The sequence below is a fragment of the Canis lupus genome, chromosome 3, assembly GCF_048164855.1.
Source record: "Canis lupus baileyi chromosome 3, mCanLup2.hap1, whole genome shotgun sequence".
Classification (NCBI taxonomy): domain Eukaryota; kingdom Metazoa; phylum Chordata; class Mammalia; order Carnivora; family Canidae; genus Canis; species Canis lupus.
This window is the reverse complement of record NC_132840.1, coordinates 84,755,142-84,775,325: the sequence shown is the minus strand read 5'-3', so window position 1 is coordinate 84,775,325 and position 20,184 is coordinate 84,755,142. Positions and strand designations below refer to the sequence as shown.

At 39.7% G+C, this 20,184-nt stretch overlaps 2 long non-coding RNA genes across 2 annotated transcripts in view; both read right to left on the bottom strand.

Annotated features, from left to right (window-relative positions):
* The window catches only part of LOC140625693 (uncharacterized), a 236,830-nt gene extending 223,023 nt beyond the window's left edge, over positions 1–13,807 (bottom strand). Inside the window, exons 1-2 of the long non-coding RNA XR_012025024.1 lie at positions 13,603–13,807; positions 10,025–10,158 (exon numbers count right to left, since the gene is read on the bottom strand). This is a non-coding gene — a long non-coding RNA (uncharacterized lncRNA). The remainder of the gene's footprint in view (positions 1–10,024; positions 10,159–13,602) is intronic.
* Positions 13,808–15,303: 1,496 nt separating this feature from the next.
* Positions 15,304–17,897, bottom strand: LOC140625686 (uncharacterized). Its single transcript, XR_012025015.1, has 2 exons — positions 16,829–17,897; positions 15,304–16,754 (listed from the first exon to the last, which is right to left on the bottom strand). It is a non-coding gene; the product is annotated as an uncharacterized lncRNA (long non-coding RNA).
* Positions 17,898–20,184: the final 2,287 nt, after the last annotated feature.

The following is a 20,184-nucleotide window of genomic DNA, read 5'->3' as shown; positions in this document are numbered from 1 at the left end:
CAAGAGTTCTACAGACTGGGAGAAAATATTTTCAAACCACATATCTGGCAGAGGACTAGTATCTAAAATATAAAATGAACACTCATAATTCAGTCAAAAAATAAACAATCCAATTAAAAAATGGGCAAAAGACATGAAAAGACATATGCAAGGAGGATATAAGGATGACAAATAAGCACATGAAAAAAAGTTCAACGTGATTAACCATTAACAGAAATGCAAATTAAAGCCATGAGACATCACTACATACCTACCAGAATGGCTAAAATTTTTTAAAGTGATAAGGAGAAACAAGATCATTCACACATTACTGGTGGGAATAGAAGATGGTATGGCCACTTGGGAAAACAGTTTGGCAGTTTCATAAAGAAGTAAGAGTGCAACTACCATTTGATCCAGCAATTGTACTCCTGGGCATTTGTCCTATAGAAATTAAGACATTTTCACACAAAAAAACTAAACATGAACATTTACAGTAGCTTTATTCATTATAGCCCAAAACTTGAACCAGCCCAGATAACTTTCAACAGATGAATGGTTAAACAAATGTGGCACATCCATACTATGGACTACTACTCAGAAGTGAACAGTAACAAAGTATGGATGCGCAACACCCTGGATGAATCCCCAGAGAATTATGCTGACTGATAAAAAGCCAAGCCTGACTTCAGGTTTTCAGTCTGGCATGTAAGGAGCTTAGAAGTCATACTCTATCCTAACAACAAGTAAAAAGCTTAAAGACATGAAAAATCAGCAACTCTTCTAAGAATAATGAGTTCACAGAACGAATTGCTGCTTCCAAAATTTGAGGAACAGACAAGTACAGAGAATTACAACTTAGGAGAGCAGAAACTCACAAGCAAAAAAACTCTGTGGGAACCAGTACTGAGGCAGGAATATCTAAACTGTAATTCCAAATTGCTAGAAGCTCTTTGTGAACAAGTGTAAGAGCCAACAACTCCAGGACAACTCCCATGCCCTTGTGAGTTTTACCCCCAGGTTCTCCCAGTGAATGTTAGAGAAAAATCCCCTTGTGCTTCCAGCAGAGGCAGGAGAAAAGGACCCATTTTGAAGTCCACGAGAGCATTCTTCTTAAGAAAACCTGTCCTCAAAGGTAACTATTTTACTAGAGCCTAAACTATGGAGGGTTTGGGGGTATTTTTTAGCTTAACCCACATGAAGGAAGAAAAATACTCAACTCCAGATCACTCTAGCCTTCCATGTAGAAGGGAAGTACCCAACCAGAGTCCCTTCTAGATATCTTACCACCTAAGGGAGTGAAAACAACTGAGAAACATGTGTAAAGTTCACATTCCAGCGGCATAGACTCACTAGAAAACAGAGAGTTCTAATCATATGACTATAGAAAGCTTTGCTCCCCCCATACTTTACCACATTAGTAAAGGCCTATTTACTACAGTTCCTTTTACCCAGTACATCATGTTCAACTATCAAGAAAAAAAATCATAAGGTATACTAAAAGGCAAAAAAACACAGTATGAAAAAACAAGGCAAACATCAGAACCAAACTCAAACATGACAGGGGTATTAGAACTACTGGGAATTTAAAACAACTACAGTGGTTCCCCTTATCCATGGGGGACACATTCCAAAATTCCCAATGGATTCTTGAAATTACAGATACTATTGAATGCTATATATACTGTTTTTCCTATATATACATACCTATAATAAAGCTTAATTTATAAATTAGGCACAGTAAGAGAAAACAATAACTAATAATAAGATAGAACAATTATTAAAAATATACTGTAATAAAAGTTATGTGAATGTGCTCTCTCAAAATATCTTATTGTACTCTAACTTATGCTTCTACTTCTTGTGATGATGTGAGATGATAAAATGCCTACATAATGACATGAAGTGAGATGAATGACGTAGGCATTGTGACATAGTGTCAGGCTACCATTGACCTTCTGACAATACATCAGAAGGAGGAGCATCTGCTTCCAGACCACAGTTGACCTTGAGTAACTAAAACCACAGTTATCCTCGAGTGGTTAAGGGTGGGGGAGGGGACTACTATATGATTAATAAGTTAAGACCACTTAACTAAAATAGACAGCATGCATAAACAAACGGGCAATGTAAACAGAGAGATGGAAATTCTAAGGAAGAACCAAAAAGTAATGCAATAAATCAAAAACACTGTAACAGAAATGAAGAATGTCTTCAATGAAGTCAGTAGCAGACTAGATATGGCTAAGGAAAAAAAAATCTCTGAGCTTGAGGATATCTCAATAGAAATTTCCAAAACCGAAAAGAAAAAAGAAAAATCACTGAAAAAAAAAAACAGAATATCCAAGAACTGTAGGACAACTGCAAAAGTATAACATACATGTAATAGAAATACCAAAAGGAAAATAAAGGAACAGAAGAAATATTTAAAGCAACAATAGTAACTCAGAATTCCCCCCCAAATTAATGATGCCAAACACCAGAACTATAAAGCCCAGAGAATACCAACTAGCAAAATTATAAAAATAAACAAACAAAAGACACTTAGGCATATCACATTCAAAGTGCATAAAATTAAAATAAATTAAATAAATAATAAAAGTAAATAAAATTAAAATAAAGACAAGACCAACATATAGAAGACAATAACATATATTATAGATATTAATCCAACTATGTCAATAGTCACTTTAAATGTCAATGGTCTAAATATATCAATTAAAAGACAGATTGTTACAGTGAATCAAAAAACAAAATCCAAAAAAAAATTTAATTAAATTTAAAAAATATCCAACTATATGTTGCCTACAAGAAACCCACTTTAAATATAAAGACCATATATACTTAAAGTAAATGAATTTTAAAAATCATGCTAATTTAAAAATCAGAAGAAAGTGAGAGTAGCTATATTAATTTTAGACAGATTGGACTTGAGAGCAATAAAAGTAATAAGGGATTAAGAGGGCCATTACAGAAGGAAAACTGCCAAACTCATTCTATGAGGACAACACGACCTTGATCCCAAAACCAGAAAACGACTCCACCAAAAAGAATTATAGATCAGTATCTCTGATGAACATGGATGCAAAAATTCTTACCAAGATACTAGCTAATAGGACCCAACAGTACATTAATTCCTTTTTTTTTTTTTTTTATTTATTTATGATAGTCACAGAGAGAGAGAGAGAGGCAGAGACACAAGCAGAGGGAGAAGCAGGCTCCATGCACCGGGAGCCCGATGTGGGATTTGATCCCGGGTCTCCAGGATCGCGCCCTGGGCCAAAGGCAGGCGCCAAACCGCTGCGCCACCCAGGGATCCCCCAACAGTACATTAAAAGGATTATTCAGCATGATCAAATGGGATTTATTCCTGTGCTGCAAGGGTGGCTCAACATCCACAAGTCAATCAGTGTGATACACCACATTAATAAAAGAAAGAACAAGAACCATATGATCCTCTCAATAGATGCAGAAAAAGCATTTGACAAAATACAGCATTCTTTCTGATAAAACTCTCTGCAGTGTAAGGGAAAGAAGGAACATACCTCAATACCATAAAAGTCATATATGAAAAACCCACAGCAAATATCATCCTCAATGGGGAAAAACTGAGAGCTTTTCCCCTTAGATCAGGAACACAACAGGAATGTCCATTCTCACCCCTATTGTTCAACATAGTACTGGAAGTCTTAGCCTCAGCAATCAGACAACAAAAATAAATAAAAGACATTCAAATTGGCAAAGAAGTCAAATGCTCACTCTTTGCAGATGACATGATATTCTCTGTAGAAAACCTAAAAGACTCCACCCCAAAATTGTTAGAACTGATAGAGGAATTCAGCCAAATGCAAGATATAAAATCAATGCACAGATGTCATTTGCATTTCTATTCACTAACAATGAAGCAGAAGACAGAGAAATCAAGAAATCGATCCCAATCACAATTGCACCAGAAACCATAGATACCTAGGAATAAACCTAACCAGAGAAGTAAAGGATCTGTACACTGAAAACTATAGAACATCTTATGAAAAAAAATGAGAAAGTCACAAAGAAATGGAAAAACATTCCATGCTCATGGATTGGAAGGACAAATATTTTTAAAATGTCTGTGTTACCCAAAGCAATCTACACATTCAGTGCAAAATACCATCAACATTTTTCATAGAGCTGGAACAAACAATCCTAAAATGTATATGGAACAAGGAAAGACCCTGAATAGCCAAAGTAATGCTGAAAAAGAAAACCAAAACTAGAGGCATCACAATACCTGACTTCAAGCTATATTGCTACAAAGCTGTGATCAAGACAGTATGGTACTGGCACAAAAACAGACACATAGATCAATGGAACAGAATAGAGAACCCAGAAATGGACCTTCAATTCTATGTTCAACTCATCTTCAACAAAGCAGGAAAGAATATCCACTGGATAAAGACAGTCTCTTCAACAAATGGTGTTGCAAAAATTGGAAAGCCACATGCAGAAGAATGAAACTGGACCATTTTCCTACATCATACACAAAAATAAAATTGGATAAAAGACCTAAATGTGAGAACAGGAATCCACCAAAATCCTAGAGGAGAACAACAGGTAGCAAACTCATTGACCTTGGTTGCAGCAATTTTTTGCAAGACACGTCTCCAAAGGCAAGAGAAACCAAAGCAAAAAGGAACTATCAGGACTTCATCAAGATAAAAAGCTCTTTGCACAGCAAAGGAAACAGTCAACAAAACCAAAAGACAATGTACAGAATGGGAGAAGCTATTTGCAAATGTCTTATCAGATAAAGGGCTAGTATACAAAATCTATAAAGAACCTATCAAATAAAAAAATCCATTTAAAAAAATGAGGAGAATACATGTACAGACAGACATTTCTTCAAAGAAGACATATAAATGGCCAACAGACACATAAAAAAAATGATCCACATCACGTGGCATCAGGGAAATACAAATCAAAACCACAATGAGATGTCACCTCCCACAGGTCAGAATGGCTACAATTATCAACTCAGGAAACAACAAGTGTTGGCAAGGATGTAGAGAAAGGGGAGCCCTCTTACACTGCTAGTGGGAATGAAAGCTCATGTAGCCACTCTGGAAAACAGTATGGAGGTTCCTCAAAAAGTTAAAAATAGAACTACCCTGTGACCCAGCAATTGCAATACTAGGTATTTATCCAAATGATACAAACATAGTGATCCAAGGGGCACCTGCACCCCAATGTTTATAGCAGCAATGCCCATATTAACCAATGGATTGAGCCCAGACATCCACTAACAGATGAATGGATAAAGATGTGAGACAGACAGACAGACAGACAGATAGATAATGGAATATTGCTCAGCCATCAAAAATGAAATCTTGTCATTTACAATGACGTGAATAGAACTAGAGGGTATTACGCTGAGTGAAATAAGTCAACCAGAGAAAGACAAATACCATATGATTTCACTCATATGTGGAATTTAAGAAACAAGGATTATAGGGGAAGGGAGGAAAAATTAAAATAAGACAAAATCAGAGAGGGAGACAAACTATAAGAGAGGCTGAACTCTAGAAAACTAACTGAGGGTTGCTAGATGGGAGGTGTGTGCAGAGAAGGAATAAATGAGTCATGGGTATTAAGGAGGGCACTTGAAGTAATAAGCACTGGATGTTGTATGCAACTGATGAATCACTAAATATTACCTCTGAAACTAATAATATGTTAATTAAATTGAAATTAAGTTAAAAAAAATTAAAAGAGGACCATTACATATATATAGGAGTTAATTCTCCAAGACATAACAATCTTTAAGGTGTATGAACCTACAAACAGAGTGTCAAACCATGTGAGGCAAAAACTGATAGAACTGAAAGGAGAAATAGAATCCACTATTATAATTGGAGATTTCAATATCCCTCTATCAGAAACTGACAGATCCAGAAGACAAGAAATCAGTAGGGACAAAGTTGAACTCAAAAACACCATCAATAAACTGAAAACAATTGACATCTATAGACTACTTCGTCCAACAATGGAACACAGATTTTTCTCAGGAACACACATTCTTATCTAGTTCATGTGGAATAGTCACCATATGTCTGGGCCATAAAACAAACTGTAACAAATTTAAAAGAATAGGAATCAAGCACTATCTGCTCTCAGACCACAATAGAATTAAACTAGAAATGAGTAACAAAAAGATGGCTGGAAAACTCCAAATTATTTGGAGATTAAACAAAGCATTTCTAAGTTATACATGAATCAAAGAAGAAATCTCAAGATAATTTTTTAGACATTTTGAATGAAATGAAAATGAAATTTGTGGGATACAGGGAAAACCGTGCTTAGAGAGAAATTCATAGAATTGAATGCACATATTAGAAAAAAAGATTTAAAATCATAAATCAAAACTGTACTTTAGGAAACTAGAAAAAGGAAAGCAAATAAACCTAAAATAAACAGATGAAAGCAGAGATCAATGAAATTAGTAAGAGGAAATTAATAGAGAAAATCAATAAAGCCAAAAGCTGGTTCTGTGAAAAGAGCAGTGAAATTGATAAGCCTCTAGCCAGGCTAACTAAGAAAAAAAGGGGAGGCTGGGTGGCTCAGTCAGTTAAGCATCTGCCTTCAGCTCAGGTCATGATCTCAGTCAGTTAAGCATCTGCCTTCAGCTCAGGTCATGATCTCAGGATCCTGGATCAAGCCCTATATGGGACTCCCTGCTGAGCTTCCTTCTCTCGCTCCTGCTTGTGCTCACGTGCTCTCTCTCTCTCTCTCAAATAAATAAAATCTTTAAAGAAAAAAGAAAAAAAAAGGAGAGGACACACAAATGAATGGGGGACATCACTACAGATCTAATAATCAATAAAAGGACAATAAAGGAATATAACGAGCAACTCTATGCCCACAACTTCAATCTAAATGAAATGGACCAAATTCCCTGAGCGACAAAATCTGTCAAAATTCACACAAGAAGAAATGGACAATCTAAGTAGGGTTATATCTATTAAATAAATTGTTATCAATAATTGATAATTATTGTTATCAATAATTATCAATAATTATCTCCCAAAAGAGAAAGCACCAAACCTAGATGTGTTCACTATAATTTCTACCAAAGGAAGAAATTATATCAATTCTCTGAAATCTCTTCCAAAAGATAGAACCAGAGGTAATAGTAGCTCATTCCATGACATTAGCTTTACCCTAATACCAACACCAAAGACATTATAAGAAAACTGAAAACCAATATCTCTCATTAACTTAGATGCAAAAATCCTCAATAAAATATTAGCACATAGGGCAGCCCCGGTGGCTCAGCGGTTTAGTGCCACCGTCAGCCCTGGGGTGTGATCCTGCAGACCCGGGATCAAGTCCCATATCAGGCTTCCTGCATGGAGCCTGCTTCTCCCTCTGCCTGTGTCTCTGCCTCTCTCTCTCTCTCTCTCTCTCTCTGTGTGTTTGTCTCTCATGAATAAATAAATAAAATCTTTAAAAAATATATTAGCAAATATAATCCAACAATGTATAAAAAGATTTACATGCCACAATTAAGCAGTATTTATCCCAGATATGCAAGCCTGGTTCAATATTTGAAATCAATTAAAAATTAAAAAAAAATAATCCATCACATCAACAGACATATCTGATAAATGACTAATATCCAAAATATGCAAAGAACCCTTAAAACTCAACAATAATAAGTTGAACAACCCAATTTTAAAATGGACAAAAGACCCAAACAGACAGCTCACCAAAGAAGATATACAGATGGAAAATAAACATATGAAAAGACGTTCCACATCATATGTCATTAGGGAAATGTAAATTAAAACAATGACATACTGCTACATGCCTGTTAGAATGACCAAAATTGAAAACACAGACAACACCAAATGCTGGTGAGGATGTGGAGCAACAAGAGCTCTCATTCACTGCTGATGGGAATGCACAAGTATACAGCCACTTTGGAAGACAATCTGGCAGTTTCTTTCAAAACTAAACATGCTTTACCATATGAACTAGCATTACACTCCTTGGTATTTACCAAATAAGTCAAAAACGAGGCCCACACAATAGCAGCTTTATTCATAATTGCCAAAGCTGGGAAGCAACTAAGATGTCCTTCAGTAGGTGAATGAATATATAAACTGGTACATGCAGACACTGGATATTAGTCCTCATTGAAAAGAATGAGCTATCGAGCCATGAAAACATATAAAGGAGACTTAAATGCATATTACTAAGTGAAAAAAGCTAATCTGAAAATGTTACATGTTATAGGATTCCAACCATATGACATTATGGAAAAGGAGAACTATGGGGACAATAAAAAGATCAGTGGTTGCTAGGAGCTAGTGGGGAGGGAGTGGGGAATGAATAGATGGAGCCCGGAGGATTTCAGAGCAGTGAAACTGTTCTGTGTGTTATCGTTATAATGGTGTATCCATGTTGTTATACTTTTTGTCAAAACCCATAGAATATACAATACCCTAATGTAAGCTATGGACTTTATATGATAATGATGTTTTAATGCAGACTCATTGATTGTAACAAAGGTACCACTCTAGTGTGGAATTTTGATGGTGAGGGAGATTGGGGATATACGGGAAATCTCTGCACCTTCTGCTCAGATTTGCTGTAAACCTAATACTGCTCTTTGAAAGGCCTTTTTTTTTTTAACTACATTCTCCAATTTATTATAAATACAGCTCTAACTTGTTGCAAAAATATTAATGGCAAAAAAATTATTGGTTTGGTTTTCTTCTTTTATTGAAGTATAGTTGACACACAAAAAGTCTATTTTTCTAAATCTATCTCAATTTTTTTAATGCTACCACCAGACAACCAGCAGTTGCACCTCTTAACGTTTATCCCAGAGAAATAAAGACATGTCACACAAAAACCTATACACAGATGTCTATAGCAGTGTTTTTCATTATAGCCAAGAAACTTGAAACAGCCCAGATGCCCTTCAGTGGGTGAAGGTTAAACGGCTGAGCCACACCATGGAAGGTTACTCTGTAAGCAAAAGTAATAAGCTCTTGATAAGTGGAATAATACACGGGACAAGGAAACTGAAAGGTTACATATTGTGTGATTCCATCTGTATATAGAAATGGGAGACAGGTTAGTGGTTGCCAGTGGTGAAGGAGGCGAGGGAGTGAAAGAGAAGTCACTATAAAAGAGCAACGTGGCTCCAAAGAGCAACATGAAGATAGCACTGATAGAAATGTTCTGTGTCACTCTCAATATCCTGGTTGTGACATTATACTCTAGCTTTGCAAGATGTTACCTTTGGGGGACCTGAGTAAAGAATATCTGGGCTCTCTGTATAATTTCTTATAATTGCATGTAAATCTATAGAGTTATTCCAAATTTTAATTCAAAACACCACAAAAGGAGAGCTGGAGAGATCCAGAAATGGAACCAACATACAGCACCCTAAAGTCATGGTGGCAGGGAAACGCAAAATGCCATGTGGAGGTGTTACGAACCACAAGCCACCGATGCTACGTCACCTTCCCTTCCCCTGTCCAAAGAACTGTATGAAGCCTGTTCTCCCTCAAGGCTGTGAGAAGCTTTGGGGGGGAGGGGTGGATTGTACAAACAATTGCTTTTAAAGGAGGCAGACAGAGAATATGTTCTATGTCAATTCAGAGGAAGGGCAGACATCTGTGGGCTACAGGCACCAATGTGCCAAGGTGTCTAATGTGAGGTCAGCTTTGAAAAATGAGCACCAGCTATGGAAGTGGGGAAAGGGGCTGGAGAGGACGGGAAATGAACTTGACACCCTGGTGGAACCATGGATCCCAGACAGAGTGGCTTCCTGGGGCATGCCCGGCCCAGCACCAGCTGTCTCTAAACCCCACCTTCTTCTTCAACCCTTCCTTAAACTGTCTTCCATACTTCAGTGGTAGAAGCCATTTCTACCCTAAGTTAGCTCAAAATAATGTTTTGTCCTTTGCAAATAAAAAATGTACTGGCCCAGATATCAAAGCTTGGGCCTGGCATGTAAACACCATTAACTAAATGGTTGTCACTAAGAACATACTGAATCTGGCCTTCAGTTGCCCTCAAGCCACAGGACCAGCTTCAAGACAGGGAGGCAGTGGTACGATTACGACGGTAGTCACTTCTGCGTGATGCAAAGAAATCGCCTTCCTCTTTCTGTACTGATTTCATCCTCTATAAAACAGAAATGATAGCAAGTATAAGGTTCGTATATTGATGCCCATAAGTTCCCTCCCCTTCAAGAATCAATTTGAACGCCAACTATGTACACGCACAAAGTCTGTCCTCACTCATCTTCACATACCTTTTCCCTCCTCTCAACAACTATGAACTTTATTTGAAACACGCTCATAACTTTTTATTTTGCGTTATAAGTAGATGAACATTCTGATAGTCCCTATTAAGTTATAAATTCCCTAAGGAATTTGTTTGTTGTATCTTTGATATGATGCAGATAAAGTGGGGAGTGAATATTTGTGGAAAGAATTCATCAAGGACAAATTGAGACAATATGCTCAAGATATGAGGAAGCCTTTTTCAAAGTATAAACCATAGATTACAAAATGTAAATGTACTGCATATATATATATATATATATATATATATATATAGTCAATTTACACAGCTGCTTTGGGCTGGGGGGGTCAGTGGGGGCTGGTTTTATAGATAGATAGATAGATAGATAGATAGATAGATAGATAGATAGATAGAGATAGTCTGGTTATCCCTCCCCAACCACTTACTAATTGTGTGGTCTGGACCTAGTACCTTAACGTCCTTGGGCCTCTCACAAAGCAAGGCTCTATGGACAAGGATCATGGGGAAAGTGCAGTTGCATTCTGTTTGCTTTGTTTTTAATTTCTACCACTCCTAATTGCAAAGTAACGAAAATGAAATTTGGATACAATAAAACCCCTGTTCCCTAGGCATATAAAGATAAAAGTGAGAAATCGGAAATCATATAGAGGAAATGGGGGAAGATAAGTTCAATGGAACCACAGGTGACTATAGGTCACTGCAATTAGGCTCTACATTTAGTGCTAAGCTTCCTGGTAGCCAAGGCAAAAAGCAAAGCACAATAATGTTCTTAGTTTGCTCTGTCAGGAAAAAAAAAAAATCACACAGATAACAGGAAAGACAAACCCTTTCCCGGAGCAGCCTTTTGCAAGAATTATGGTGTAATTCCTTTTAAAAGTCTGATGAATAACTGTGGGTGACATCTTCAGCTGCCCCCTCCCTGAACCACAAGGTTGCAGGAGAGCCTCAAATCCAGAGAGGCCCTGCTTCTGGGAGAGGATCGGCAAGGGCTCCAGTAAAGAACCAGCCCCCACTGACCCCCAGCCCAAAGCAGCTGTGTAAATTGACCAGTCACATCATTATTTAATGCTGTCTGATTGGGTGTAGGAAAATGCCTGCCTAAAACAACTATTTTCCATTTGGCATAAGGTTGGGCTGTTCACTCGGACAATTATTTGCCATTGGATTAACTCTAGTAAAACAGATCATGTCTCCTGAGTGTAAAGCAAATGCCATGATAATAAACCATGATAATAGCACTGGTTTCCTGTTTACTGTGGCAGAAAGGCATGGGCCAAATGCATCTAGAAAGTCATCAATTGTTTGCAAGTTAAAGGGAAGAAAGTTGCAAAAAGAGAGAGAGTTAGGGAAGTGGGAGGCTGAGGACCCAGCCACACAGCCAGGGCTTTTTGAATCTAGGGGATGGTGTACCTGGACTCCCCTTGTTCTATTCTCTCTGCTTTTATGTGTTTGAAAACACCCATATTTTTTCTTTAAAAAAAAAAAAATTAAGCCTAAGAGCATTGCAACTGATACTGCAAGATCCTGGCTATGAAAAGTGATTTGAACAGGATGGTAAAGCAGGACCCAGGGGTTACCAACTATTTGCTGCCGCCATGTGACTCATCAGCTCCAGGAGGCTCCCAGCAGCTTTCTTGAGCTTACACACTGGCCTTGTCTCAGTCCTGGCTGAAGGCACCCGGGGACCCAGTGGACTTTGAATGCCTCTAGAAGCATCTCAAACAATGAGCCGTTTGTTCCCATCTGTGGCTAGGCCTTGGAGAGCTGGTCTCAACTCCCCTCAATGCTTGCAACAAGCAACTCCGACCCTCCATGGAGGTTGGGAGGGGGAAGTGGGGCACTAGCCCTGCCTGGAGGGGGTAGGGAGAGCGTGGTGTTGGCCCCAGGGGCTGGTGACTGTGGGATGGGAAGAAGAAGAAAGGAGCAGAAACCCGAGGAGGGGAGGGATAACTTTCCTGTCAACTCAAGACCTCTCCACCTGCAGGCCTGCCGAAGCTTCAGAATCTAGAGGAGTGGCCCACAGAGAAGGAGCATGGAGCAGCAGAGCCGGAAACAGCTGAGGCTTCAAGGGCTGGAGGTAAATGGTGGCGACCTGGGGGCTTTGGCAGCACTTATTGGTAAACTATTGTGACCTGGGAGTGAGAAACTCCATAGAAGTGGGTGAACTCTGGGCAGGCTCCTCTCTCAGAGCCTGAAGCAGAGCCCGGAGTCTGGGTTCTCTGATACAATCTCAGGCCTACGGATTAGCCCAAGGAGGGAGTGTGGCAGGCAGCTACGAAGGCAGGCAACTAGGAGGGAAGTTCTGATCTGACCCCTCTGAACTCAGCAACCCTTGCTCCCGAGCAGCAGCCAGCTTCGCTCATCCTCCCTTTGAAGAAAGCAGAAAAAGAAAGTGCTTTGATTTTCCTAAAACAAACACTATGTTGAGTAAAGAGATAAGCCCAGCCTTGGGTTGGCTCAGGCTCCCCTGTGCAAGGGAAGTCACACTTCATATTTCCAACATGAAAGCCCAAGAAGGGCTGGGCTTAGTGCAGGCTGAAAGCTGGAGAGGCCACCGGCCCCACTTTTCTTCTGCAGAGAGAGGCCTATTAGGCCAAGGGGGAGTCTGCTGTGATCCAGCAATGGTGGTAACTGAGGGCACATTTCTCTGGCCGCTGGGCCTGAAGATCCAGAGCCAACAAGATCCATCAAGGAAAGAGCTCTGTCCAACAGGGACCTTAGTGGCTAGTGGTCAAGGAGGGGCCACCTCCCAACCCTGGGGGGTTGGAAAAGTGACCTTGTTGGAAGAGGAACATTTTCCATGGAGAATTTGCCTGAGTAACACAAGATGGGAGAGACAGGGAGCAACATTTGTGGCCCCAGGGCAACAGGAGGACTCCCCGCCCTTCCATACCTAAGTGCTCCCAACTGCTCTCTGCATTCACACCTCCGTGCGTTCTTGGGGTGATAGTAAGAACAGCCAGGCACTCAGTGTTCTAAGTGCTTTTCACATGTTATCTCACTTAGCCTCACTTAATTTGTTCACTCAGCAAACCTAGCAGGCAGGTACTATCATCATCTCTGTTTACAGATAAGGATACCAAAGCACAGGGAGCAGCAACAATTGCCAAGGTCACACCTAGTTCACAAGGAGCGAACTGGGCTTAGAACCTGGATCTTTGGTTCCGGAGCCTGAGCTAAATTATTATACCTCAGTTCTCTCTCACCACCACCACCAGCTGCAGGGCTTCCCCCAGGCCCTCTTAGACCACCCCCCCCACCCCCACCCCCAGGTGTGATTCCCACCCTCAAGCCACTCACTTGAACTTCCTGGTTGCTTGTTTCCATTGATGACTGGTGTCACACCTGCAGGCAATGTTCACATGCCCTGGTCGGTTGCTCAGCCCTCTCAGCTCAGCTACGTGGGCCTCTGCTATATAGCCCTCAGGCCATACTCCTCCCAAATCCAGAGTTTCTGACACAAAGGCTATAAGTATATATTCCTCTCTCTCTCTCTCTCTCTCTCTCTCTCACAAAGAAGCCAAATCCACATGACTTCCCTCAAAAGAAAGAGTGGGGGGGGGGGGGGAAGAAACGAACTGTTTTCCCTTTCTAGCCCAAATATTCTTTTTATTTTTTGTCAGGTTGACCTTGATAAGCCAATCTCTTCTGATTAAATGGAGGAGCCTGATGGCAACAGGCTCTGGTGTGTACACAGTGAGCAGATGCAGTCAGGATGGGCACACTCCCTAAGCACAAAGAATCTGGGGCATCTTAAGACCAAGAGAGCAAAGCCCCGGTGCCAGAACATCACGGTCACCATCTACTGAAAATGACCACAGTAGACTTGACCATGGACTGGCCAATAGGGGACCAACAAAATTGTATTCCAAGGCACAGGGGCAAGTGACAAGAATCTGCAGGAACTTCTCAGAAATAATCCATTCTACATGAAGGAAGTGCCAAAAGCCAGTCTTGTTAGGTTGGGACAATGATCTATGAAGCTATAACTTATCTCTGTGGTACAGCCATAGTCAAAGAAGATCTTAAAAACCAAAAAGAAATATTGAAAAAGAAATTTGTTAGCTCTTCCTACTTCCCTGCCCCCTTGTTGGGGAGAGGACACCCAGCAATTATAGGTATTTTTATCTACTTCTAGAGATATCCAGAATGAGCTGGAATATGCATGACGTAGTGACACTTTTTTTTTTTTGTGACACTTCTTTTAAGTAATTTTCCCTGAATTTATTCTTCTTGAACTGCCTTCTAAATGTACTTTTCTAAAGAGATTTTATTGCAAAAGAGAGGTTAAATAATAACAAGAATTGTTGTCACATATAGAATTCTTTCCTCCTTAGCTGGTCACAAGACTCATGTGACTTTGGGTTGTTTTGCAGACGAAGCCACGTCTGTCTATTGTTAGGTTACTCACAGGCCAGCATTGACCTAACTACCTTTGTTCCTCTGCAGATTTTAGCATGGCACCTTTCATACGCAGTAGACTCTCTATTCAACTGGACCAGATTCAATTAACAGCATGCTAGGATTACTATCCTAGCATCTTTACGCCAAGTTGCAATGAGAGTGGGTTTTTTTTACCATAGGAATAAAAGTAGCCAATATCTATTGGTCTTAATAGGTGCCAAGCACTGAGCCTAATGTTTTATATTCATTGTCTAATGTGACTGTCATAAAAATCTTATTTTATTCCCCCATTACAAATAAAGCTCCCAAGATGTAGAGAAGCTGTTACAAAGGGGCAAAGCCAGAATTTGAGCCTATATTCAAATCATGAATCCAATAATCTGACTGTAGAGTGTGTGTTCTTTATATTTAAGCTAATACCAAAAATTTATAAAAAATTAATGAGGTTCAAACAATAGATAAATGGGAAAAAAAATTCTCCCATAATCCATTCCTGCATAGCTACACCCCCTTCCTCACAAAGTCTACCTCTTTCTTACAAATTTCCACTGTTAAATATTTGATGTAAATCCTCCCAAAAAAACATAGGCACATATGTATCATATATACATTATTTATTTTCAAAATGGAATCATACTCATTATACTGATCTTCAATATTACTTTTAACAATATTGGATACTTTTCCATATGAGTACATGTAGCCTGTTACAGGCTAAAAATTGTTTCCCCCAAAATTCATGTCGAAGTCCTAACCCCCAGTACCTCCAAAGGTCACTGTATTTAGAAATAGGAGTGATTAAGTTAAAATGTGGTCACTAGGGTCCCTAATCCAATATGCCGGGTGTCTTTATAAAGAGAAGAAAACAGGACACAGATTTGTACAGAAGAAAGACCCTGTGAAGGCACAAGGATAACAGTTCCAAGCCTTGAAGGGAAGCCTCAGAAGAAACCAAACCTACCAAATCCTTGAACTTGAACTTCTAGCCTCTGGAATTGTGAGAAAACTGCTTAAGACACCCCGTCTGTGGTACCTGTAATGGCAGCTCTAGAACACTAATACATAGTTTTATCATAGTTAAAAGCTGCCACATAGAATTCCATTTTTTTAAAATAGATTTGCTTATTTGAGAGGGGGAGAGGGGCAGAGGGAGAGAGCATCCCAAGCAGCCTCTGAGCTGAGCATGGAGCCCGATGCAGCACTCAACCTCACAACCCTGAGATCACGACCTGAACCAAAACTAAGAGTTGGATACCTGACTGCATCACCCAGGTTCTCCATGATTAGAATTCCATTTTATAAGTGTATCATAATTGGTTTAAATAGTTCCCTTTTTGATAGTCATCTAAGGCCTTCCTTCCTTCTTTCCTTCCCTCCCTCTCTTCCTTCTTTCTTCTTTTCCCCTTTCAATTACAAATAGTGCTGTAACTAACACTTCTACATATACTCTTGCACATTTATAAATGTCTGTTTCTATAGCTTAGTATCAACCAAGAAGAGTTCTCATATCAGATAAGAAGCATACTTTATAAGCCCCTATATATTGCCTGGAGGCTTTGAGTTTTGCACACATAGAGTCTGTTAAATAATTCCTCTAGTTTTGTTGTTTTGTTTTTTGATACTAAACTGGCTTCCTGCTCTCCCTTCTATGCTGTCTGTTACATTTTTTTTTTTTAATTTTTGACCTTTATCATAGAGAGGGAGCTAAAAAAGAAAAGAAAAAAGTCACATGCTTATCTTCAGAAAATGACAAAAACCCCTCAACCTTATGGAAGTCAGACAGCCTGTTCTGTCTCTAGCTTCTATTTGGGCTCTTCATCCTTAAACTTACAGAGACCACATTAAAGCATTTGGAATGCCCTGTGACCCTAATGGCCAATATGGCTATCCTTGCTAAATCCCTCCAGGAATCGTTGTGTGTAGAGAAAGGCAGCAGTGGTGTTGGAGAATTCGCCATAGTTGGGTTCAAAGAGTTCAACACATCAGTGCAGAGACTCATTTCTGGCACAAAGACATGAGTCTTCTTCTAGCCTCTCCTCTTTCTGTTACTTTAAAAAAAAAAAAAAAAGTTAATGCCTTATGACTTCAGAATGCTCTTCCCCTGTTTAGAAACCAGACTCACCATTGCCATGGCTTAGCGTAAAAGCCCAACTTTCTGGGCAGGAATTCAAGCCCTCCACAGTCTGGGTCTTATCTGCTTTTAGCCACCATAGCTTTCTGGCATAGTGCCTCTGCTTCAAGACAGCTTCTTCACTACCCTGCAGAGGTCACGGTTCTCCCTGCCTGATACCTATACTCAGGTTAATTATACGGTGTCTCCATTAGACCGTGAGCTCTCTGAGTGCAGATTCTGTCTTGTATTCCATATTCCATTTCGTATTCCATATTCTATATTCAGTATGTCTGGATTCAAGTGATAAAATGATAAATATTGAAAAAGGAAGGGGAGGAGAAAAAGGATAGGAAGGACACAGTGCCTACTCAAGGAGATGACCTTCCAACGCACCCACACGCACCATCTCCCAGCCATCTTCAGCTTCTACATTCAACCTGTGCCTTCCTTTTTTTTCTTAAGATTTTATTTATTTATTCATGAGAGAGACAGAGAGAGAGGCAGAGACACAGGCAGAGGGAGAAGCAGGCTCCACACAGGGAGCCTGACATGGGACTTGATCCCGGGTCTCCAGGATCATGCCCTGGGCTGAAGGCAACACCAAACCGCTTAGCCACCAGGGCTGCCCAACCTGTACCTTCCTCGTCCAGCTCAACTCCTCCTCTTCTACAAAACTTTCTGGACTACTCTGCACTATTTATTTATTTCCTGAATATATGCATAATCCCCCTGGACTGGATGATAGGCCCTTTAAGGGCAAGGACCATTCTTGGGCTTCTTCCTTATATGCCACAGCTCCAAGCACACACCGCAGTACAAAGATGTTGGACTGAACTGCAAACACTGTCTGACAATTAGCACATTCTCTTCTGATGCTTGGGAAAGCAGCTGAGACAGGAACTTGGTTGTTGAAAAATTCTGTGCGATCAGAGGTCCAGGAAGAATCATTTTCATTATTTCTAGCCCTAAAACCTATCAAGCTAGCTGTTACTTACCAACATTGATTTTCTTTTTCTTTTTCTTTTTTTAAGATTTTACTTATTTGAGAGAGAGAGAGAGAGAGAGAGCTTGAGCAGAGGGGTGGGGGAGAGGTAGAGGGAGAAGCAGATTCCCCATTGAGCAGAGAGGCTGATGAAGGTTCTATCCCAGGCCCCTGGGATCATGACCTGAGCCAAAGGCAGACGTTTAACTAACTGAGCCAGTGAGGCACCCTTTTCAGCAGTATTTTATTTTATTTTATTTTATTTTATTTTATTTTATTTTATTTATTATTTAAATTCAATTTGCCAATATATAGTATAAAACTCAGTGCTCATCCCATCAAGTGCCCTCCTCAGTGCCCATCACCCCATCACCCCATCTCCCTACCCACCTCCCCTTTCGCAACCCTTTGCTCCCCAGAGTTAGGAGTCTCTCACGGTTTATCTCCCTCCCTAATTTTTCCCACTCAGTTCCCCTCCTTTCCCTTATAATCCCTTTCACTATTTCTTATATTCTGCATATGAGTGAAACCATATGATGACTGTCCTCCAATTGACTTATTTCACTCAGCATAATACCCTCCAGTTCCATCCACATCAAAGCAAATAGTGGGTATCCATCTTTTCTGAGGCTGCGTAATGTTCCATTGTGTATTTCTTCATCCATTCATCTGTCGAAGGACATCGTGGCTCCTTTCACAGTTTGGCTATTGTGGACATTGCTGCTATGAACATTGGGGTGCAAGTGTCCCAGCATTTCACTACATCAGTATCTTTGGGGCAAATACCCAGTAGTGCAATTGCTGGGTCATAGGGTAACTCTATTTTTAACTTCTTGAAGAGCCTCCACACTATTTTCCAGAGTGGCTGTACCAGTTTGCATTCCCACCAACAGTGCAAGAGGATTCCCTTTCTCCACATCCTCTCCAACATTTGTTGTTTCCTGTCTTGTTAATTTTAGCCATTTTCACTAGTGTGAGGTGGTATCTCATGGACTTTCTTCACAGAGTTGGAATAAATAATCTTAATATTTGTATGGAATCAGAAAAGACCCTGAATAGCCAGAAGAATATTGAAAAAAGAAAAACAATACTGGGGCATCACAATGCAAGATTTTAAGCTGTATTACAAAGCTGTGATCATCAAGACAGTATGATACTGGCACAAAAACAGACACATAGGTCAATGGAACAGAATAGAGAACCCAGAAATGGGCACTCAACTCTATGATCACCTAATATTCGACAAAGCAGGTAAGAATATCCACTGGAAAGAGGATAATCTCTTCAATAAATGGTGGTGGGAAAATTGGACAGCCACATGCAGAAGAATGAAACTAGACCATTCCCTTACAGCATACACAAAGATAAACTCAAAATGGTTGAAAGATCTAAATGTGAGACAAGAATCCATCAAAATCCTAGAGGAGAACACAGGCAACACTTTTTTTAACTTGGCCATAGCAACTTCTTGCAAGATACATCTATGAAGACAAAAAATAACTATTGGGACTTCATCCAGATAAAAAGCTTCAGAACAGCAAAAGAAACAGTCAACAAAACTAAAAGAAGCCTACAGAATGGGAGAAGATATTTGCAAATGACCTATCAGATAAAGGGCTAGTATCCAAGGTCTATAAAGAACTTACCAAACTCAACACCCAAGAAACAAACAATCCAGTCATGAAATGGGCAGGAGACATGAACAGAAATTTCTCCAAAGAAGACATGAAAATGGCCAACAGACACATGAAAAAATGCTCCACATCACTTGCCATCAGGGAAATACAAATCAAAACCAACGTTGGTTTTCTAATCTGCAAAATGAGAATGATCCTGGAACCCACTTCATCAAGCTGCTCTGAAGATAACATATAACATAAAAATACTCATAACCTATAAACATACACAACATACACAACATATAAGGATTTAATTATACCAGGGTGGGACATAGAAAACCCTCCATCATTATCCACAACAGTCTTATTATTACCCCACCTTCCAAAAGGTCCAGATTTCTTTCCCCAAGGCCCAGCACAAAGAGAATGCAGTGATGAGAGCTACCCACTGGGCGGCAGTGCAGAGTTCAAAACAGATTTTGGTGTCTAGACATGGGCATGATAAATATAGGGAAGAAATGGAAATATTTCAGTGTCACGTTCCTACCCCCTGACATCCAAAACTACATTAAAAGTCAAGAAAGACTAAGGAAACCACAGAGGCAATAATAAGCCTCTATATTGAGATTTCTCAAATATTTATTCCCCTTTCAAAGGCTGCCTACAGATAGAAAAGAAGGTAGGCATGTTTTGGGTGGAAAGGTCCAAAAGAAGTGAAGAATTATGAAAATTTCCAAAGTATAAAGCCAGAAGATACTTCTCCT